Source organism: Balaenoptera acutorostrata, chromosome 18, assembly GCF_949987535.1.
Source record: "Balaenoptera acutorostrata chromosome 18, mBalAcu1.1, whole genome shotgun sequence".
In the NCBI taxonomy this organism is placed as follows: Eukaryota; Metazoa; Chordata; class Mammalia; order Artiodactyla; family Balaenopteridae; genus Balaenoptera; species Balaenoptera acutorostrata.
The window spans coordinates 57,568,278-57,590,834 of record NC_080081.1 but is presented as its reverse complement, the minus strand read 5'-3'; the positions used below and the strand labels follow the sequence as shown (position 1 = coordinate 57,590,834).

Sequence of the window (22,557 nt, the reverse complement as noted above, 5' to 3'; positions counted from 1 at the left end):
GGAAGCTCCTTGCTGTTCTCCATAGTGGCTGCACCAAGTGAAATCTTTTTCTAAATCACACAGGCCACAGAGTGAAATGAGGGGAAGAGTCAGCGCTGAGGCCTTTTAGGCTTTGATGCCTGGGTTGTAAACCTGACTTCAGGAATCTGTGCCTTAGCTTTCTTATCTGGAAAATGGGGCCAGTGCCCTCTAATTGCAGGGACATCGTTCAGATTAAGGAGCCTGTGCCCAGTGCCTCGCAGCTGGTGGGTTCTCAGTGAAAAGTAGTGTTCCCGCCTTCATGCTCATACCTGAGCACCGTCCTGCAACCCTTGTCTGGTTAAATAAGGGGAAAAGCAGAGTTCGCTTAGTTATAAAATACTGCTGGCCTTTAGAAGTTTCTAAACACAATGCTGAAAGGTTACCATCCACCCTGTCGTTTATGAGTAAGAAGATCTGGGGGTACAAAAGTAATAGCAGTTAATACGGTTACCATAATAATAATGGTAGGTGCTACTACAGCACTTTCTGACCACAGTGGCTGGTACTGGCAGTCACGGTACTTTGGACACATCCTAATGGTGTGCTTTTTTTCTCCTTCCAGAAGCATCTGGCATGTCAGAGCTACAGTGTCTTCCATGGGACTTCCTTTGTGAACAGCTTCCATTTAAAAGAGTTGTGTGAATACCTTGTTTCAGTCAAGTTCCCAAAGAACACATTTGTCTTCTGATCTGCTGGAGGTCTTAAGGTTTGTGTTAATTTTTCCATTTGTCTCACTGAAGTTATTATTAATTTTGAGGGATATTTTTTAAATGGGTAATAGTCATACCCTATTGCAGTAAGAACTGTGGAAGTAGGTTGCGCACAGATTGTAATCCTTTGATTTCATTGGGAGATGGATATAAATGAGAAGAAATTTGATATGATGCTTCTCATACTTATTATTATATACTCTGTGGGATGTTGCAAGGATATTAGAAATAAAATATCCCCCACGTTGGCTTAAAACAAGTTTTATTTCTGTGTTCATAAATTCTAACTGAATAGATCCAGTACATTTATATTGAGTGTCTACATAGATCAGATTTTGTTAAGTACTTTCAATTAGCTAAGACCTCACTGATAAATTATATTTTGAAACATTGAAAATCAAAACTGCATTTGTCAATATCAACTAGTGTTATCATCATGACATTTTTCAAATTATAAAATCTCAGTAGCCAGAATGTTTTCATTTAGCTCTACCAAGGGGTCCTCACCCTATGATTTATTATGATAGAACAGGGTGACCGTGGTGGTTGTTTAATGTGTGTGCGTTAACAGCTCGAAAAATCACGTTACTCACTTAAGGACAGAGCTTGCTAGCAAAGCAAGCATTTTATTTTGGAAGTGCGTGTTCTGCTTCTGAGATGGTACCAAGTAAACCACTTTTATTCTGAAAGTACTTTCTGACAAAGACCTACCTAAAGGCTGAAATTAATCCACCCATCTTCCATAGATGGAAAAATGAGCAAGAGAGCAGATAAAGCTTGGCTCACTGAGCAGACAAAAACTAAGTGAAGAGCGAGGGAGAAGGAACAGAGTACTTTCCCTAGAAGGACATGTCTTTTTCCACAGACGTTTATTTCATTCGGTTGGACTTTTATTCTGTCCATGGTGACAAATGTTTTCTCCCGTAATGGCCCTCTACTGTGGGGTTTTTTTTTTTTAACTTTCTCTTATTTCTACTGAGAAATCAAAGTAGATTTCACTGCAGTGCTGGGCTAGATTCCAGTTTTCCCACTGCACCCTTCATTGCTGGGCCCCATGATTGATTCACTTTGAAGGCTGAGGCATGTGGTACCTACTGGGCGAGAGGACGGATGGGAGGTTATGTCTCCATCTGTAACTCTCCAGTCTGTCAGCTTGGTAGGATGTTATGGTGTGCAGAGATGTAACAAGTGTCTGACGGAAAAAGAGGTGCTGGGAAGGACTTGAGAAGTTACCTAAATGTTCTTCCCGAGTCTGCAAATAAGATCCCACTTGAACTGTCTGAAACCAATGAGAAACTATTTGTTTTCAGACCTGCATATCTAGGTATCCACTTTCCTTTTGAATCCTAATATAGATTCTCCTTTCTTAGAAACCTCATTGTCTAGAAAGCCTGAGTTTCCCGACCTCCTCGCATGGCACTTTATTTCTTCTGTTATGGAGACAGAATGTATTGGTCATCATAGACTTAAGTCTCAGGTCATCCTTTTTCTCTTCAGGAGAGAGAAATCCATTTTTTTGAACCTTTTCCTATGAAATTATACAGTCCACAAATCTGTTTATCCCCACAGTTTTGTTCTGAGTCTCTTAAGTTCTCTACATTCCACTTAGGTTTGAGAATACAGACAGGTTGCAGGAACATGAAAAATCATCTATTGTTGTTTCTCAGTGGGGCCACTATTGACATTTTCAGGGGGACACTTCTTTGTGATGCAAGATCAGCCCATGGATTTTATCAATAGAAAGGTTAGTAGCCCTGCCTTCAAGGAACTAAAGACCAGCAGCACCCCGCCACCCCGTCCCCAGTTGACGTGATAACCAAATTCAAACCTCCTTTGCCTGTCCCTGCAGAGGAGGACCCGGATTGCCCAGACCAGAGAGTTGCCGGTGAGAGTTGAGCATGCTGAAATGGGCAGAGTTGAGCAAATGGTGGGGCTGGGCCTGGACCCCGGTTTTTAACTCTGGGTGCCATTCTCTTCCCCCCATCATTCTTCAATTCTGGGTCTACACTGGCTTTTCAGCTGTCTAGAAACACACCCACGTGCGTATATGGATACTCTTCTGGAGAACCAGAATTTCTGGTTTGGTGTTCAGGGGAGATCACTGTTGTCTGATAGGGGAACAGGGATATGGGGAAGATAACATCAGAACTCAGTGCAGGAAAACAGGAGAGAGTGGACAGCTCTGGGGACTTATAGCAAAGACAGGGCTCGGACCCCAGAGGAAATAGTGGGGCTGGTGTTGCAAAGGTATCATCAGCTCAGTCACTGAGAGAGGAAGGGGTAGAGCATCTGAAATCCAAGGGAAGACTAAAAGAGGTCAGTAGCAAAGGAGTATTTTTTTCACTTGCTTTGTGTCATGCACCCCAGTGTCAGCTCTCTGCTCCGTCACAGGCTTCCTCGGTAGTTCAGGGATCAGTTTGCGGGTAGCTCAAAGGGCCCTTCACTGCAGCTGAAACTCTCTCTCCCATCAGCCCCGATATCCCTCACCCACCCTTCATCCACATTTCTGCCTTGTCCCTCACTTATCTTTTGGCAGCTCCCCCCATTCCTGCCCTCCATTCTTCATGTCTGCAGAGAATGAGGAAATGACTTGATGCCTTTTATTTCTCTGGATTCTTCCCAAATCTCAAGTAAGGCTATCCATTAAAAGGAAAGTACATAGAAACAATGAGCTTCAGGGAATTTCTCCCACAAAAGCTTTGTTAAGGGGTGTGATCTCTTGAGACATTTGCCGTAATACAGGCACAACCTTTCCATAGAAAAACAAATTCTCATTCACTGCTATTTTCTTTGGACTTGACATAAGGAATCATTGAATTCCTTAGTACAGAGGTTACTAAATAAGAAAATGAGAAGAATTCATGATTTAAAGACACAGTTATAAGTAGGGGTATCTTGGTTGTTACAGTGGATTACACTTACTCTCCGCCTTAGCTTGCACGAAATACACACAGCAAGTACAGAGTTGCACGTGGGAACTGAACTAAAGGACTCTTTTTCTTTGCTCTCTAGTAAAATGAAGAATCGTACATGATAAGATTTATCATCTATAAATAGACCACGTTTATGGAGATAGAAATAACATCAAAGGCCTCCCTTACCTTGTGTTTAATTATTTAAAGCTTTATAACTGAGTTCCTGAGCCCGATTTTTCAAACATGGTGACTTTCCTGTCCTCTCTTCTTTGGTGCACAGGACACCAAGTTATATGTGACTTCTCAGAGTTTCTCATTTTCTGAAGTGCTCTACTAGTTCTATAAACAAGGAAGAATAAATATTAGATTTATGAGACCATGTTCCTCTAGCAGTTGAAAAATAGCATACAATAAAAAATACAAGCATGTAATGTTGAAAATTATAGGCCAATATGCTCTCTTATTGTGAGTATATATCTAATCTTCATGCAGAGGATTACGTTTTCAGAGTTTCAGTACATTCAGAGTTACAGAGACTACGTTTTCAGAAAAATGTGGGCTGTGTAATACCACTTGTGTCTGTGATGTATTTTCACCCCTCATGTTTAACAATATATCTCAAGTGAGTCTTGCCTCACTAGTGAAATGTTTCAGACTTATTTACCACTCGGATTTAAAAACAAACAAAACTCTCCGGATCTTGCTATTAATTCTAAAAATTACATATGATCCGAAGTTAAGATGTTTGTGGCTTCCTTTCTAATTACATTAGAAAATGTCTGATGGCAATTTTGAATCAAGAGGAAGTTTTGTGAGGAGTTTAAAAATAAAAAGTCAATTGTGGTCTTGCACAGCTAGTCAGTACTTTATGTGTGTAAATTGTTACTTCAAAATCCAGACTCTATTTACACGTTTTTAGCAGCAATGAAAATGTAGCATCCATTGACTGTGCCCCTAAAGCTTCACGTTCACACCCCGTAAGGAAGAAAAAGAGTAACCTACATGGATAGTGTATGAGTTGAAACACTCTTTTAAAACTAGAGGACTCAATATAATTATGTTCAGGTAATTCACTTCCTTCTAGAAATGACCATCCATTTGCCAAAAGTGCCAATGATTCATCATATCAAGGACAGTTTCTTCTTCTACGTTAACTCTCCATTGTTCCTCTTGCTAAAGATGGAAAATAATCAGCCTTGTATATTCTGGGCTCAAAAGTAAGATAATTGGACTTACTGGACTAGCTCCTTCTAATTGCCTAAATTTCTACAGCATTCTTCTTTTAAACAGCAAAATTTAAAAATATATTAAATTTTATTATGAAGTAGTTTAAGCCTACAGAAAATAATAGATGTATGTACCTACTGCCATATTTTATTTTAAGATTTTCATTTTTGATGACATTTATTGTTTTCTTTCTAATTTTACAAGCAAAACATGCATGTTCATTGCAGACAAATAGAAATACATAAAAACATAAAGGAAAAATTAGAAATCACCCATAACACCCCCCTGAGAGAACCTTCATTATTAGCATTTTTATGCATTTCCTCCCAGTGTTTACACATTTTTAAAAATTGAGGTGTAATTGACCTACATCACTAAGTTAGTTCCAGGTACACAATATAGTGATTCAGTATTTCTGTACCTTACAAAATGATCACTATGATATGTCTGGTTATCATCTGTCACCATACAAAGATATCACAGTGTGGCTATCTGTATCCCCCATGCTTTACATTTCATCCCTGTGACTCATTTTTGTTTTTGTAACTGGAATTTTGTACCTCTTAATCTCCCTCAACTATTGCACTCATCCCCCAATCCCCCTCCTCTCTGGTAACCACCTCTTTGTTACATTCTGTATGTATGAGTCTGTTCTTTTATGTTCGTTCATTTGTGTTGGTTTTTAGATTCCACATATACATGAAACCATACAGCATTTGTCTTTCTCTGTCTGACTTATTTCACTTAGCATAATACCCTCTAGGTCCATCCATGTTGTCACAAATGGCAAGATTTCATTCTTTTTTGTGACTGAGTTGTATACCACATGTTTATCCATTTATCTATTGATGGACACTTAGGTTGCTTCCATATCTTGCCTGTTGTAAATAGTGCTGCATTGAACATAGGGGTACATATATCTTTTCAAATCACTGTTTTTGTTTTTGTCAGAATAATGCTCAGAGGTGGAATTGCTGGATAGTATGGTAGTTCTATTTTTAATTTCTTGAGGAGCCTCCATACTATTTTCCATAGTGGCTGTACCAATTTACATTCTCACCAACAGTTGACTAGGGTTCCTTATTCTCCACATCCTCACCAACACTTATTATTTGTTGTCTTTTTGATAATAACCATTCTCACAGGTGTGAGGTGATATCTCATTGTGATTTTAATTTGCATTTCCCTGATGACTAGAAATGTTGAGCATTTTTCATGTGTCCATTGCCATCTATATGTCTTCTTTGAAAAACAAAGAAGTTCATGTCCTCTGCCTATTTTTCAGTCATTTGTTTCATTTTTTGATGTTGAGTTGTATGAGTTTTATATATTTGGGATATTAACCCCTTACCAGATATATCACTTGCAAATATCTTCTCCCATTCAATAGCTAACGTTTTTGTTTTGTTGGTAATTTCCTTCACTGTGCAGAAGCTTTTTAGCTTGATGCAGTCCCATTTTTTAACTTTTGCTTTTGTTTCCCTTGCCTAAGGAGACATTTCCAGAAAGTTATTGCCAAGGCCAGTGTCAAAGAGTATACTGCCTGTGTTTTCTTCTAGGAGTTTTATGGTGTCAGGTCATTTAAGTTTTTAATAAATTTTGAGTTTATTTTTGTATGTGGTGTGAGAAGGTAGTCCAGTTTGATTCTTTAGCATATAGGTGTCCAGTTTTCCCAACACCATTTATTGAAGAGGCTGTCTTATCCCCATTGTGTATTGTTGTTGCCCCCTTTGTCATTGACTAATTGCCCATATAAGTGTACGTTCATTCCTGGGCTCTCTATTCTGTTTATCTATGTGTATGTTTTTGTGCCAGTACCATACTGTTTTGATGACTGTATCTTTGTAGTATAGCTTGAAATCAGGGAGCCTGATTCCTCCAGCTTTATTGTATGTTTGCTTTTACCAATGAGATTTTTCCTTTTATAGTTTTCATATTTCTAGTTGTACTCTTCTCTTTTTTGCTTAGAGAAATTCCTTTAACATCTCTTGTAAAGCTGGTTTAGTGGTCCTGGACTCCTTTAGCTTTTGCTTGTCTGTAAAACTCTTTATCTCTCCATCAAATCTGAATTGTAGCCTTGCTCAGTAAAGTATTATTAGTTGTGGGGTTTTCCCTTCATCACTTTGAAAATATTGTGCCACTCTCTTCTGACCTGAAGAATTTCTGCTGAAATGTCAGCTGATAGCCTTTGTGAGTTCCCTCGTATGTAACTAGTTGCTTTTATCTTGTTGCTTTTAATAGTCTCTCTTTATCTGTAATTTTTGCCATTTTAATCCTAATATATCTTGGTGTGGACCTCTTTGGGTTTATCTTGTTTGGTATTCTCTGAGCTTCCTAGACTTGGATATCTGTTTCCTTTCCCAGGTTAGGAAAATTTTCAGATATTATGTCTCCAAATAAGTTCTCTACTCCTTTCTTTCTCTCTTCTCTTTTTGGGACCCCTATAATGAGAATGTTAGTACATTTGATGTTGTCCCAGAGGTCTCTTAACATATCCTCATTTTTTTTAAAATCCTTTTCTCTTTTTCTGTTCAACTTGAGTGATCTCCACTACTCTGTCTTCCAGTTTGCTGATCCTTTCCTCTGTATCATGTAATCTAATGTTGATTGCTTCTTTTTTATTGCAGTCATTGTATTCTTTAGCTCTGTTTGTCTCTTCTGTATATTTTCTAAGTCTTTCTTAAACTTTTCACTATGTTCATCCATTCTTCTCCCAAGTTCATCAAACATCTTGAATTCTTTATTGGGTAGATTGCTTATCTCCACTTCACTTAGCCCTTCTTAGATTTTACCTTGTTCCTTCATTTTGAAAATATTCCTCTGTTGTCTTATTTTGCCTGATTATTTGCTTTTATTTCTATATATTAGGTAGGTCAGTTACATTTCCCAATCTAGGAAATTTGCCCTTACGTAGGAGACATCAATGGGTCCGAGCTGCACACTCCCTTCTGTTCACCCTAGCTATATGATCTAGGTATTCCTCCCCCTATGTAGGCTGCATGGACCCTTCTGTTGTGGTGGGGCTGATTACTGTGTGCTGATGTGACTGGTCTCCAGCCTGGTTGGTTGCCAGGCCCTGCCTAGTACAGAGGCTGCTGCCAACTGGTGGGCGGTGGTGGGCCTGTGTCCCAGTTAGCTGCCTGCATGACCCAGTAGGTCCTGGACCCGGTGCTAGCCTGACTGTGGGTGGGGCTGTGTCCCTGCAAGGCTGGCTGCTTGGCCTGGGACATCCCAGGACTAATGCTGAAAAGTTGGCAAGTGGGGCCAGGTCCAGGCACTAATAAACTAGAGGGAGGACTCCAAAATGGTGCCTGCCAGCACTAGTGTTCTCATGGTAGAATAAGCTCCTAAAAATGGCTGCCACTAGTGTCTCTGTCACCAGGGTAAGTCCCAGTTGCCTCTTGCCTCTCTGGAAGGCTCTCCAAGATCAGCAAGTGCGTCTGACTCAGACTCCTTCCAAATTATTGCTTCTGCGCTGGATTTCTGCATATGTGCAACTTTGCATGTGCCCTTTAAGAGCAGAGTCTCTGTTTTCTGTAGCCTTCCGGTTTTCCTGAATGCAAGCTCTGCTGGCCTTCAAAGCCAGAAATACTGTGGGCTCATCTTCCTGGTGCAAGACCCCCAGGCTTCAGAGACCAGTGTGGGGCTCAGACTCCTTGCTTCTTGGGGGAAATCTATGCAATTGTGATTATACTCCTATTTGTGGGCCACCTACCTAGAGATGTGGGTCTTGACTATACGGCATCTCCGCCCCTCCTACTGATCTTGTTGTGGCTCCTCCTTTATCTTCAGTTGTAGAAGATATTTTCTGCTAGACTTCAGATCATTCTCATTGATAGTTGCTCTGTAAACAGTTGTAATTTTAGTTTGCTATGGGAGGAGGTGAGCTCACGGTCTTCCTACTCACCACCGTGGCCACCATCTCCACTGCCATATTTTAAAATGTTAATACTTCTAAAGTTGCTTTGGATATCTATTTTTTAAAGTGAAAAAAAATTACCATTCTTTCTATTTACCCATCGCCATAGATACTATAACTTGTATGTCTATATATATGGGATATTATTTTTAAGTTTACAAAGATGAGATCATACTGATTTATACCTTTCAATTTGTTTTTCCTCAACAGTTTTTTTGGGGTTTTTTTTTAGCATTATCTGTTAACATATGGACATTAGACTTATTCGTAGTAGTTAATTGTTTTATATATCTACCTTCTCATAATGGAACATTCACCAGTCTTTTTTTTTTTTTTTTCTGGACAACCACCTTCCTACAGCCATCTCATCATTCACAGTAGACACGTAGACATGTAGATATGGGTTTAACGTTTGGTAGTGCAGCACCCTCCCTGCCATTGAATAGGCACTTAGGAAACAGTTATTCTTTAACTCTACTAGAAAACCTTTTATTTCCTTCTTGTCAACAAAGTTTTCTATTTTGTTTTGTTATTACCATTAGATGTGCCTCTGTCCCTTTTCCACTGAATTTTCTATGAGCAGTTTCTAATGTGGCTTTATTAATTCCATCTAAATCAAGTATATTTATGTGTAAGCAATGAGAAAAGACCAAAGGAATAGAGCAAAGACAAACAAAGAGAATGAAAGAAGGAAGAAGGGATTACTTCTAATCTTTAGCCTCTGAGACTCGATTGGTATTCCTGAGAGATACTTTTTAAAGGACATTTACACAGTTTCTTATTCTTCATCACCTCAGAGGTCAACCAGTTTTGGAGGCCTTTCTCTTCCATTTAACCAATCAGATACTTCCTTTTGTCTCTTACTTTCATAATAACATTAGAAAAATGTATATTATTTTTTTAAAGTTTGGTATATTTCAAGATCTATCTCAAGTGTTTTTTTAGATGGTGGTGCCTCAAAAAATGGGAGCTATCAAAAATCCTCAAACAGATATATATTTGTACTTTCTAGTAGATTTTACTGTTGTTTTGTGTTTTGCCTAGCATGTGCTAAATAAATATTTGGTGAATGGTTGAATAAATAAACAAAGAAATAAATATTTGTAGAAGTTACAGTAATAAATATTTGTAGAGGTTACATGGTCATTTGATTTAGAGGTATTTTAGTGTTACTAGTAATCATCTTTCATCTACTAAAACACTTAACCTCAACATTTAGATCTCCTGTGATTGAAAACTAAACATCTAAAAACAAATGAAAGATCAGAGTTAGATGAGAGCACCAATTCCCAAAAGTTATTAAAATTAAAGTCTCTATTTAAGGTTACCAGATTATTTAGGGCTCTAAAACAAGTGTCTACTCCCTTAAAATTTTAAGACCTGTATGTCTCAGTGTTTAGACTGTTCTCAAATTCTGTTTTGTTAGTCTAAGAAATTAAAGGTTTTTAGTCCATTATATTTTTGTACATGACAGTGGGCTGAGCCAGTTGACACCACTATAAAAGTGAAACTTTGAAAAATTGAAGAGTAAAAGCAATTATTTCTAGAACTGACAGAGCCTTTCCTGGGTTCAATTCTTGCTCCTTTTAATTATTTATTCTTTTCAAAGTACTGGAAGTTATTAGACTGTAATTGATCTTAGCACTTGTAAAATGTAATTTTCTAAATAAAAAGATTAGTAAGTATTGAGAATTTCCTTTTGTTTCCCTTGCAACCAATGCTCTGGTCTTTTCTGAAAGTCAAGTTTATAGGGTTTTTCCCCACCCTTAATCTTTATTTTGGTTGTATTTGATGGAGTTCTACTAAGCTAAGATTTGCGCCAAGTTTAGTTTGTAACTGAGTATAAGTCATCAGAAAATAGGATTTCAGCCAGAAATTCTTGCACACATTACCTCTAGCTGTTCTGCCAAGTTTCACAGTACTATTTAGGCCTTCCCATATGTCTAAAATCAGCAGGAAAGTGCTTTTCAATCTTAGCTCACATATGTTTTTAAGTAGAAGTTGTTCTGGTAGTACTGATATCCCCAGTAAGAGATTATTAGTACTATTTTCTAATGGTAAAGGTATGATTTTTATCAGTATCTATCATAATGATAGCTCTGCGGATGGCTCTGGGTTCTCACTTGGCATATTTGTTGATAAGAGGGCTAGAGGAGGGAGACCTTCAAGATGGCGGAGGAGTAAGATATGGAGATCACCTTCCTCCCCACAAATACATCAGAAATACATCTACATGTGGAACAACTCCTACAGAACACCTACTGAACGCTGGTAGAAGACCTCAGACTTCCCAAAAGGCAAGAAACTCCCCACATCCCTGGCCATGTGGCTGACAGGGTCTGGGTGCTCCAACCACATGTCAGGCCTGTGCCTCTGAGGTGGGAGAGCCGAGTTCAGAACATTGGTCCACGAGAGACCTCCCAGCTCCACATAATATCAAATGGTGAAAGCTCTCCCAGAGCTCTCCATCTCAACGCTAAGACCCAGCTCCACTCAAAGACCAGCAAGCTACAGTGCTGGATACCCTATGCCAAACAACTAGCAAGACAGGAACACAACCACACCCATTAGCAGAGAGGCTGCCTAAAACCATAATAAGGTTACAGGCACCCCAAAACACACCACCAGATGCGGTCCTGCCCACCAGAACACAGGCATCAGTTCCCTCCACCAGGAAGTCTACACAACCCACTGAACCAACCTTAGCCACTGGGGGCAGACGCCAAAAACACTGGGAACTATGAACCTGCAGCCTGTGAAAAGGAGACCCCAAACACAGTAAGTTAAGCAAGATGAGAAGACAGACAAACACACAGCAGATGAAGGAGCAAGGTAAAACCCATCAGACCAAACAAATGAAGAGGAAATAGGCAGTCTACCTGAAAAGGAATTCAGAATAATGATAGTAAAGATGATCCAAAATCTTAGAAATAGAAAGGAGAAAATACAAGAAACGTTTAACAAGGACCTAGAAGAACTAAATAGCAAACAAACAATGATGAACAACACAATAAATGAAATGAAAAATTCTCTAGAAGGAATCAATAGCAGAATAACTGAGGCAGAAGAACGGATAGATGACCTGGAAGATAAAATAGTGGAAATAACTACCACAGAGCAGAATGAAGAAAAAAGAATGAAAAGAATTCAGGACAGTCTCAGAGACCTCTGGGACAACATTAAACGCACCAACATTCGAATTATAGGGGTCCCAGAAGAAGAAGAGAAGAAGAAAGGGACTGAGAAAATATTTGAAAAGATTATAGTTGAAAACTTCCCTACTATGGGAAAGGAAATAGTCAGTCAAGTCCAGGAAGCGCAGAGAGTCCCATACAGGATAAATCAAAGGAGAAACACACCAAAACACATATTAATCAAACTATCAAAAATTAAATACAAAGAAAAAATACTAAAAGGAGCAAGGGAAAAATAACAAATAACATACAAGGGAATCCCCATAAGGTTAACAGCTGGTCTTCCAGCAGGAAATCTGCAAGGCAGAAGGGACTAGCAGGACATATTTAAAGTGATGAAAGGGAAAAACCTACAACCAAGATTACTCTACCCAGCAACAGTCTCATTCAGATTCAATGGAGAAATTAAAACCTTTACAGATAAGCAGAAGCTAAGAGAATTCAGTACCACCCAACCAGCTTTACAACAAATGCTAAAAGAACTTCTCTAGGCAGGAAACACAAGAGAAGGAAAAGACGTAAAATAACAAACCCAAAACAGTTAAGAAAATTGTAATAGGGACATACATATCGATAATTACCTTAAATGTAAATGGATAAATGCTCCAAACAAGACATAGACTGGATGAATGGATACAAAAACAAGACCCATATATATGCTATCTACAAGAGACCCACATCAGACCTAGGGACACATGCAGACTGAAAATGAGGGGATGGAAAAAGATATTCCATGCAAATGGAAATTAAAAGAAAGCTGGAGTGGCAAGGCTAATATCAGACATAATAGACTTTAAAATAAAGACTATTACAAGAGACAAGGAAGGCCACTACATAATGATCAAGGGATCAATCCAAGAAGAAGATATAACAATTCTAAATATTTATGAACCCAACATAGGAGCACCTCAATACATAAGGCAAATGCTAACAGCCATAAAAGGGGAAATTGACCGTAAGACAATAATAGTAGGGGACTTTAACACCCCACTTTCACCAATGGACATATCTTCAAAATGAAAATAAATAAGGAAATACAAGCTTTAAATGATACATTAAGCAAGATGGACTTAATTGATATTTATAGGACATTCCATCCAAAAACAGCAGATTACACTTTCTTCTCAAGTACTCAAGGAACATTCTCTAGGATAGATCATATCTTAGGTCACAAATCAAGCCTTGGCAAATGTAAGAAAACTGAAATCGTATCAAGCATCTTTTCCTACCACAACGCTATGAGACTAGATATCAATTACAGGAAAAAATCTGTAAAAAATACAAACACATGGAGGCTAAACAATACACTACTAAATAACCAAGAGGTCACTGAAGAAATCAAAGAGGAAATTTTAAAATACCTAGAAATAAATGACAGTGGAAACATGATGACCAAAAACCTATGGGATACAGCAAAAGCAGTTCTAAGAGGGAAGTTTATAGCAATACAATCCTACCTCAAGAAACAAGAAACATCTCAAATAAATAACCTAACCTAACACCTAAAGCAATTAGAGAAAGAAGAACAAAAAAACCCCAAAGTTAGCAGAAGGAAAGAAATCATAAAGATCAGATAAGAAATAAATGAAAAAGAAATGAAGGAAACAATAGCAAAGATCAATAAAACTGAAAGCTGGTTCTTTGAGAAGATAAACAAAATTGATAAACCGTTAGCCAGACTCATCAGGAAGAAAAGGGAGAAGACTCAAATAAATAGAATTAGAAATGAAAAAGGAGAGGTAACAACTGACACTGCCGAAATACAAAGGATCATGAAAGATTACTACAAGCAACTCTATGCCAATAAAATGGACAACCTGGAAGAAATGGACAAATTCATAGAAAAGCACAACCTTCCAAGAGTGAACCAGGAAGAAATAGAAAATATAAACAGACCAATCACAGGCACTGAAATTGAGACTGTGATTAAAAATCTTCCAACAAACAAAAGCCCAGGACCAGATGGCTTCACAGGCGAATTCTACCAAACATTTAGAGAAAAGCTAACACCTATCCTTCTCAAACTCTTCCAAAATATAGCAGAGGGAGGCACACTCCCAAACTCATTCTAAGTGGCCACCATCACCCCGATACCAAAACCAGACAAAGATGTCACAAAGAAAGAAAACTACAGGCCAATATCACTGATGAACATAGATGCAAAAATCCTCTACAAAGTACTAACAAACAGTATCCAACAACACATTAAAAGGATCATACACCATGATCAAGTGGGGTTTATCCCAGGAATGCAAGGATTCCTCAGTATGCACAAGTCAATCAGTAGCATAAGCCATATCAAGAAACTGAAGGAGAAAAACCTTATGATCATCTCAATAGATGCAGAAATAGCTTTCAACAAAATTCAACACCCATTTATGATAAAAACCCTCCAGCAAGTAGGCAAAGAGGGAACTTAACATAATAAAGGCCATATATGACAAACATCGTTCTCAATGGTAAAAAGCTGAAAGCATTTCCTCTAAGATCAGGAACAAGGCAAGGTTGCCCTCTCTCACCACTATTATTCAGCATAGTTTTGGCAGTTTTAGCCACAGCAATAAGAGAAGGAAAAGAAATGAAAGGAATCCAAATCGGAAAAGAAGAAGTAAAGCTGTCACTGTTTGCAGATGACATGATACTATACATAGAGAATCCTAAAGATGCTACCAGAAAACTACTAGAGCTAATCAATGAATCTGGTAAAGTAGCAGGATACAAAATTAATGCACAGAAATCTCTTGCAATCCTATACACTAATGATGAAAAATCTGAAGGAGAAATTAAGGAAACGCTCCCATTTACCACTGCAACAAAATGAATAAAATACCTAGGAATAAACCTACCTAAGGAGACAGAAGACCTCTATGCAGAAAACTATAAGACACTGATGAAAGAAATTAAAGATGATACAAATAGATGGAGAGCTATACCATGTTCTTGGATTGGAAGAATCAATATTGTGAAAATGACTATACTACCCAAAGCAATCTACAGATTCAATACAATCCCTATCGAACTACCAATGGCATTTTTCACAGAACTAGAACAAAAAATTTCACAATTTGTATGGAAACACAAAAGACCCCGAATAGCCAAAGCAATCTTGAGAAAGAAAAATGGAGCTGGAGGAATCAGGCTCCCAGAGTTCAGACTATACTACAAAGCTACAGTAATCAATACAGTATGGTACTGGCACAAAAACAGAAATATGGATCAATGGAACAGGATAGAAAGCCCAGAGATAAACCCACACACATATGGTTGCCTTATTTTTGATAAAGGAGGCAAGCATATACAATGGAGACAAGACAGCATCTTCAATAAGTGGTGCTGGGAAAACTGGACATGTAAAAGAATGAAATTAGAACACCCCCTAACACCATACACAAAAATAAACTCAAAAGGGATTAAAGACCTAAATGTAAGGCCAGACACTATTAAACTCTTAGAGGAAAACATAGGCAGAACACTCTTTGACATAAATCACAGCAAGATCCTTTTTGACCCATCTCCTAGAGAAATGGAAATAAAAACAAAATTAACAAATGGGACCTAATGAAGCTTCAAAGCTTTTGCACAGCAAAGGAAAATATAAACAAGATGAAAAGACAACCCTCAGAATGGGAGAAAATATTTGCAAATGAAGCAACTGACAAAGGATTAATCTCCAAAATTTACAAGCAGCTCATGCAGCTCAATATCAAAAAAACACACAATGCAATCCAAAAATGGGCAGAAGACCTAAATAGACATTTCTCCAAAGAAGATATACAGATTGGGAGCAAACACATGAAAGGATGCTCAACGTCACTGATCATTAGAGAAATGCAAATCAAAACTACAATGAGGTATCACCTCACACCAGTCAGAATGGCCATGACCAAAAAATCTACAAACAGTAAATGCTGGAGAGGGTGTGGAGAAAAGGGAACACTCTTGCACTGTTGGTGGGAATGTAAATTGATACAGCCACCATGGAGAACAGTATGGAGGTTCCGTAAAAAACTAAAATTAGAATTACCATACGACCCAGCAATCCCACTACTGGGCATATACCCTGAGAAAACCATAATTCAAAAAGAGTCATGTACCACAGTGTTCACTGCAGCTCTATTTATAATAACCAGGACGTGGAAGTAACCTAAGTGTCCATCGACAGATGAGTGGATAAAGAAGATGTGGCACATATATACAATGGAATATTACTCAGACATAAAAAGAAACGAAATTGAGTTATTTGTAGTGAGGTGGATGGACCTAGAGTCTGTCATACAGAGTGAAATAAGTCAGAAAGAGAAAAACAAATACCATATGCTAACACATATATATGGAATCTAAAAAAACAAATGGTTCTGAAGAACCTAGGGGCAGGACAGTAATAAAGACGCAGACATAGAGAATGGACTTGAGGACATGGGGAGCGGGGAAGGGTAAGCTGGGACGAAGTGAGAGAGTGGCATGGACATATATACACTACCAAATGTAAAATAGATAGCTAGTGGGAAGCAGCCACATAGCACAGGGAGATCAGCTCGTTGCTTTGTGACCACCTAGAGGGGTGGGATAGGGAGGGTGGGAGGGAGACACAAGAGGGAGGAGATATGTGGATATATGTATACGTATAGCTGATTCACTTTGTTATGTAGCAGAAACTAACAGATCATTGTAAAGCAATTATACTCCAATGAAGATGTTTAATTAATTAATTAATTTAATTTAATTTAAAAAGAAGAGTGCTAGAATTCCCACAAACTGCACACTCTTAATTTCTGGTGGATTTCACTTTAGAAAATCAAAATGCTGCTCTGTTAATCTGTCTGCCTACAAGATGTGGCATCGGAACTCAGCTCAAATTATCACCAGATCTGCAGCCTTCCTTTCCTCCCTCTCCTTTCCTGTGGAGGCCCGTTCTCTCAGGAGTTGGGGTGGAGCCCCTGGGTTCTGATACCTTCCAAGAAGTTGAAGCTGCAGAGGAGAAAGAGGACATGTGTCCAGTAATAGGCCTACTGTCATCCTTCTGCATTTTCTTTCCCTTGTCTTTTATATCAGGATTCCTAGCACTTAAAAAAATAAAAAGAAAGAAAGATTTAGACACCAGTGCTTGGCAGAAAGAAGATTGGTCATGGTGTTGGATTATAAGTTTTTCAAATACAGTTTGAAAGTATCTGTTAAAATTTGAAACGTAACGGAGAAGAATGAAAAAAATTTGGTATTTAATTCAGATTAGAGGATCAGCAAATTCATAATGAGTAAATTGAAACCTGCATTTGGATTCCTTAATATAGAAACAGCTATGGAAAATTTAAAGATAAGCAATGCATTATTCCCAAAAGCATTGAAGACAAAATTAGGTTAACAGGTCTAGGCAGAAAACAAAGCTAATAAGTGTTAGGAACTTAGAAAAACTGTAAATTTCAAGCGTGCTCCTAATACTTGAAGCATAGGTGTAAGTAATTAAGGGCAAAGAATCTCAAGGATGCTTGTGAAAGAGACAAAATGAATATAGGGAAGCCTCCCTAATTTAGGTGAACTAGAGAGAGCATACTTGTTGGAATTATGTGATGTTTCATTTCAAGACAGTTATACACTCTCCAGTAAATACAGTGGTATAAGCTTGTGGCTAATCAAAATGACAACAACAACAACAAAAACCCTCTCTGTCTTGCTTTATGAATCCCTAATTTCTCCCTAATAATTTTACTCTAAGATGATCTACATGGGGAGAGATTACAAAAGTTTGGCCTTTGATCATCCTAAGCAAGTTGTATTGATTTAGAAAACAGTGGATTCACCTAAAGTCAGTGGGCAACTTTATTTGAATATAGGTCTCCTAATATACTTCTGTGACAAATTCATTACTATTTAAATTGAAAGGATTTTTTAAGATCACAGGTGTATTGGTGCTGAAACCCAGAAAGATGATTTCCAAGTGACTGAGTATTTTCATTGACATAAAACATTTTATTTTCTCTTAACAGTAAGGTTAAAGGGGAAGAAGAATAGACATTAAAGTTCAGGGCACCTGACTCACAGCTTGTGTCTCCACTGAAGAAAGAGATTGTAGAGTCCGGACATCCCCAGCCTGGGAGAGATAAGTGGGAGGAGAAGATAAAGGCTAGGAGAGGTGATTGCCGACTGGCTTTCTCTTCCCTGTTATCCCAGAATTTGCCATGCAGTCAGTGTTTCTTTAATTTTATGTTCCGCTTCTATTGATAGCACAGGGTTTGTGTGTTGTGTACTGGAGGGAGGAGAGGGAGTTCCTTTCATAATAGCCACAAGGGAATGACATCTTTTTATGAGAAAGACATTTTTCTCAATTCTTTCCTGAAAATATGGACAACATTTGAATAAATACTATAGGTGAAAGTTTTCCAGATAAAATGTCTAAGACCATTTCCATTCATTTGAAAATTTGCACACACACAAAGGACTGCTATTTACTGAACAATGCCATAACTGTTAGAAATTCCATCCTAAATTTTAGCAGAGAACGTATAATCCCAAAATAAAGACAAGTTAAGGGAACAGAATGTACTTTTCCTTTCATTTAAAAGAATTTGTGATTGTTGTTGTTTTAAAATTCTGGGTAAAAATCCATCAATCACAGTTTCTTAGGATTATCACAAGTATACATATTTGAAAACCCTAAGGAGAGCAGTCGTAATAGAATGAGACAGTTTTCAACATTCTAGAGCTCAGTTTTCTCCTCAGAAACATTGCTAAATTGAAAGTAAAAGATACCACATTAAGAAATTCCACTTGCATTTAAAATATTGATAAAAATGATAATGCAAGCACTATAGGAAATATAATTTATAAAAATGTATTTCTACTTACGCATTTCTCAGCAAAGTAAAACATAACCCACGTAACACATTCTGCCACCTCTTTTCCTGTCTGTGAATTCCTGTCATTTGTGAAAATATGTGGCTGCTTAACCTATCGATGGAAAATGTTAAAATTGTGTTTTTAAAATGAATATTAAAGGAGGCGGCAGGTGTAAATGGTACTAACCTCGCATTATACTGCACTTAGAACTTCTTTCTAACATCACCTCACCCTTCATTTTGCTGAGGTCCTGGAGGGCGTGCAGAACTCTGCCCACAGTAGGCTGTGATTTAAATATTTGCTAAACAAATAAATAAGAAAATTAATTAAAGGTGGCCTACAAAGGTGAGTTTCCAAAAACCCCATAATTTCAGTGGGCTAAATACCAGATGGTAAGGGTATTGGAGGCATAACGTTACATGTTCTCATTTTACTTTTCCTCTCCAAAGCCCCACTCTATTTATTGCTGTGGCATCTGGCAGGCTTTCTTTTCTGGGCCCAGCATGCTGCACGCCATGTGTTAGCATTTTCCTGGAATGAAAGTCAAGGAAATACCATTTCTAAAAATATGCTTTATGGGTGTTTTAAAATACAATATTTCCTTTCTACTAGCTCATTTGCTTAGGGGTCCTGATAAATGACATTCATGCACACACACAAAAAATCACAGTGAATCTGATTTTATCTATGCAACAAACATCACAATTGCCTTAACAAAATGTGCAAGCAGTGTCCTCCTTTTCTGTTTCTGAGACATTTTATTTTTGTGGGTTTATGGCCACAGGTGCTCTGTGCTCACTAAAAATAGTAGCCAAACATTTACTCAGTGCTTGTTGTTCTTTACGTATATTAGCAAGTATAGTCCTTTAAGGATCCTGTATAAAAGGTATTATTTATCATTTTCGTTTTACAAATAAGGAAATTTAGACATAGACTCTTTATTTTAAAACTTTGCCAAGTTCACATGGCTAGTAACTTATGAGTTGGGATTGCTTTCTTTTTTTTTTTTTTCTTTTAACTTTTTCCTTTAATTTATTATTTATTGTGAAAGACTCGGTTTTTCAGATTTCTTTTTTTTTTTTTTTGCAAGATTTTATTATGGAAATGTTTAACCACACAGAAAAGTTGAAAGCAATTGGCAGTGAACACTCATATGCTTACCTCTATGCATCCCTGTTTTCATCCACGAATCCACTGTATTTTTGGAAACATTTCTAAGTAAACTGTAGACATCGCTACAATTCCCCCAAATACTTTGGTATATGTACCATTACTAGAATTCAAAGTTTATGATTTTTTATATGATTCTTATTTTTTAAGTAAGATTGTTAGGTAAAATTTACATATTTACATAAAATGCACAGATCTTAAGTGTGCATTTCTATGAGTTCCAACAGATATATACACCTGTGCTACCCAAGTGTCTATCAACCCCAGAAAATTCCCTCATACACCTTCCCAGCACATCCCCATCCCCACCTCTAGAGTAAATCAATTCTAGTTCTAGAACTCCATATAAGTAGACTCATATACTACATACTCTTTCGTGTCAGGTTTCTTTTACATAGTATGTTTTTGAGATTAATCTATTCTTGAGTCTATCAGTAACTCATTTCTGTCTCTTGCTGAGTGATATTTGATTGCATGAATATACAACAGTTTGTTAATCCATTCTTCTATGGATGGACACCTGTGTTCTTTTCAGGCTCTGTTTTGGATGAAGTTGCCATGAACATTCTTGAACAAGTCTTTTGTGAAGATACTGTTTCATTTCTTTTAGGTCAATATCTAAGAGTGGAATTTTAGTCATAGGTAGGTGTATATTGAGTTTTAGAAGAAATTACCATATCTTTATACAAATTAGTTGTACCATTTTACATTCACATCAACCATACATGATAGTTTTAGTTGTTACACATCTTCAACAGCATTTGGTCTTGTCAGTCTCTTTAATTTTCGCCATTCTGGTAAGCTAGAATTGGGTTTGCAGTGATAGTTCATTGTGATCAAATATGCATTTTTCTTGATGACTAATATGTTGACATCTTCTTCATGTGCTTACTGGCCATATCTTCTTTTGTAAAGTGTCCATTGAAGTATTTACCTATCTTTTTTTTTTTTTTTTTTAAGGATTTTTCTTTTTTATTTATTTTATTTATTTTATTTTTGGCTGTATTGGGTCTTCGGTTCGTGCGAGGGCTTTCTCCAGTTGCGGCAAGCGGGGGCCACTCTTCATCGCGGTGCGGGGACCGCTCTTCATCGCGGTGCGCGGGCCTTTCTCTATCGCGGCCCCTCCCGTTGCGGGGCACAGGCTCCAGACGCGCAGGCTCAGCAATTGTGGCTCACGGGCCCAGCTGCTCCGTGGCATGTGGGATCTTCCCAGACCAGGGCTCGAACCCGTGTGCCCTGCATTAGCAGGCAGATTCTCAACCACTGCGCCACCAGGGAAGCCCTACCTATCTTTATATTGGGTTGCTTGTATGTATTTTTATTTTTGAGGTATAAGATATATATTAGTCTCCAGGATTTTATTAGATGTATACATTGCAACTGCTTCCTTCCAATTCCAATGTATTGCTTGTCTGTTCATTCTCTTAAGGATGTTTTTTGTTGAGCAGAAGTTTTAATTTGGGGGGTGTAATTTATTGGGGTTTTTCTTCTTTCATAGACACTGGCTTTTGTATCCTAAGATAACTTTATGCTCAAGTCAAAAAAATTCTGTGGTTTCTTTGAAAAGTTATATAGTTTTAGATTTTATGTTTAGATTTATGATCCTTATTGAATTAACTTTTGTATATTATGTTTTGTATATTATTTGTTTATTATCTTCTATATGGGATGTTTAATTCTTCCAACACTATTTTTGAAAAGCCTTTCTTTTCCTTATTGGAATGCCTTAGTGCTAGTCTCAAAAATCAAGTGACCACGTAAGTGTGCACCTATTTCTGAGCTCTCTATTCTGTTCCATTGATTTTGTTGCCCCTTATGCTAGTACCACACTGTATTGATTACTGTAGCTTTACAGCAAGTCTTCAAGTCAGATGTGTAAGTCCTCCATCTTTGTTCTTTTATAAAATTGGCTTAGATATTCTATTTCTTCTGAAAATTTATGTAGATTTTAGAATTAGCTTACCAGTTTTAAAAATAATCAGTTTACTCAGATTACAGTTGAGAATATGTTAAATCTGAGGCTCATTTTGGAAAGAATTGACATCAGTATTGAGCCTCTCAATCCATAAATGTACATTCTCTTCATTAATATTTCTCAGCAGTATTTTATAGTTTTTCGTGTATAATTCATACACGCCTCTTGGTGCATTTATTACTAAGAATTTTATGTATTTTTAATAATTTAGGTGTAATTTAAATTTTTATCTTCCAATTCGTTCCTGCTAATATGTAAAACTGTAAGGGTACTTTTATCCTGACACCAAAATCAAACAAAGATACAGACCAATATTTGTTACATATGTAGACTCAAAAATCTTCAACAAAATTCTAGCAGATCAAATAAAACAACATGTAGAGAAGATTATACACCGTGACCAAGTGGGATTTATCTCAAGAGTGCAAGGTTAGTTCAAAATTCAAAAATTAATGAATGTAAGACTCCATATTCATAGAATAAAAGACAAAAACCATATGATCATCTCAATAGATGCAGGAAGAGCATTTGACAAAATACCTTTTGTTAAAAACACTCAATGAACTAGGAATATGAAGAAACTTTCTCAATCTGA

The 22,557-nt window shown here is 37.5% G+C and overlaps 1 protein-coding gene across 7 annotated transcripts in view; it reads left to right on the top strand.

Moving 5' to 3' along the window:
* Positions 1-22,557, top strand: part of ENOX1 (ecto-NOX disulfide-thiol exchanger 1) — a 614,655-nt gene that overhangs the window by 303,998 nt on the left and 288,100 nt on the right. For all 7 annotated transcript variants that reach the window (XM_057532923.1, XM_057532921.1, XM_057532924.1 and 4 more), the window contains one exon: positions 584-727. The gene's annotated coding sequence lies outside the window, so the exon portion shown is untranslated. The remainder of the gene's footprint in view (positions 1-583; positions 728-22,557) is intronic.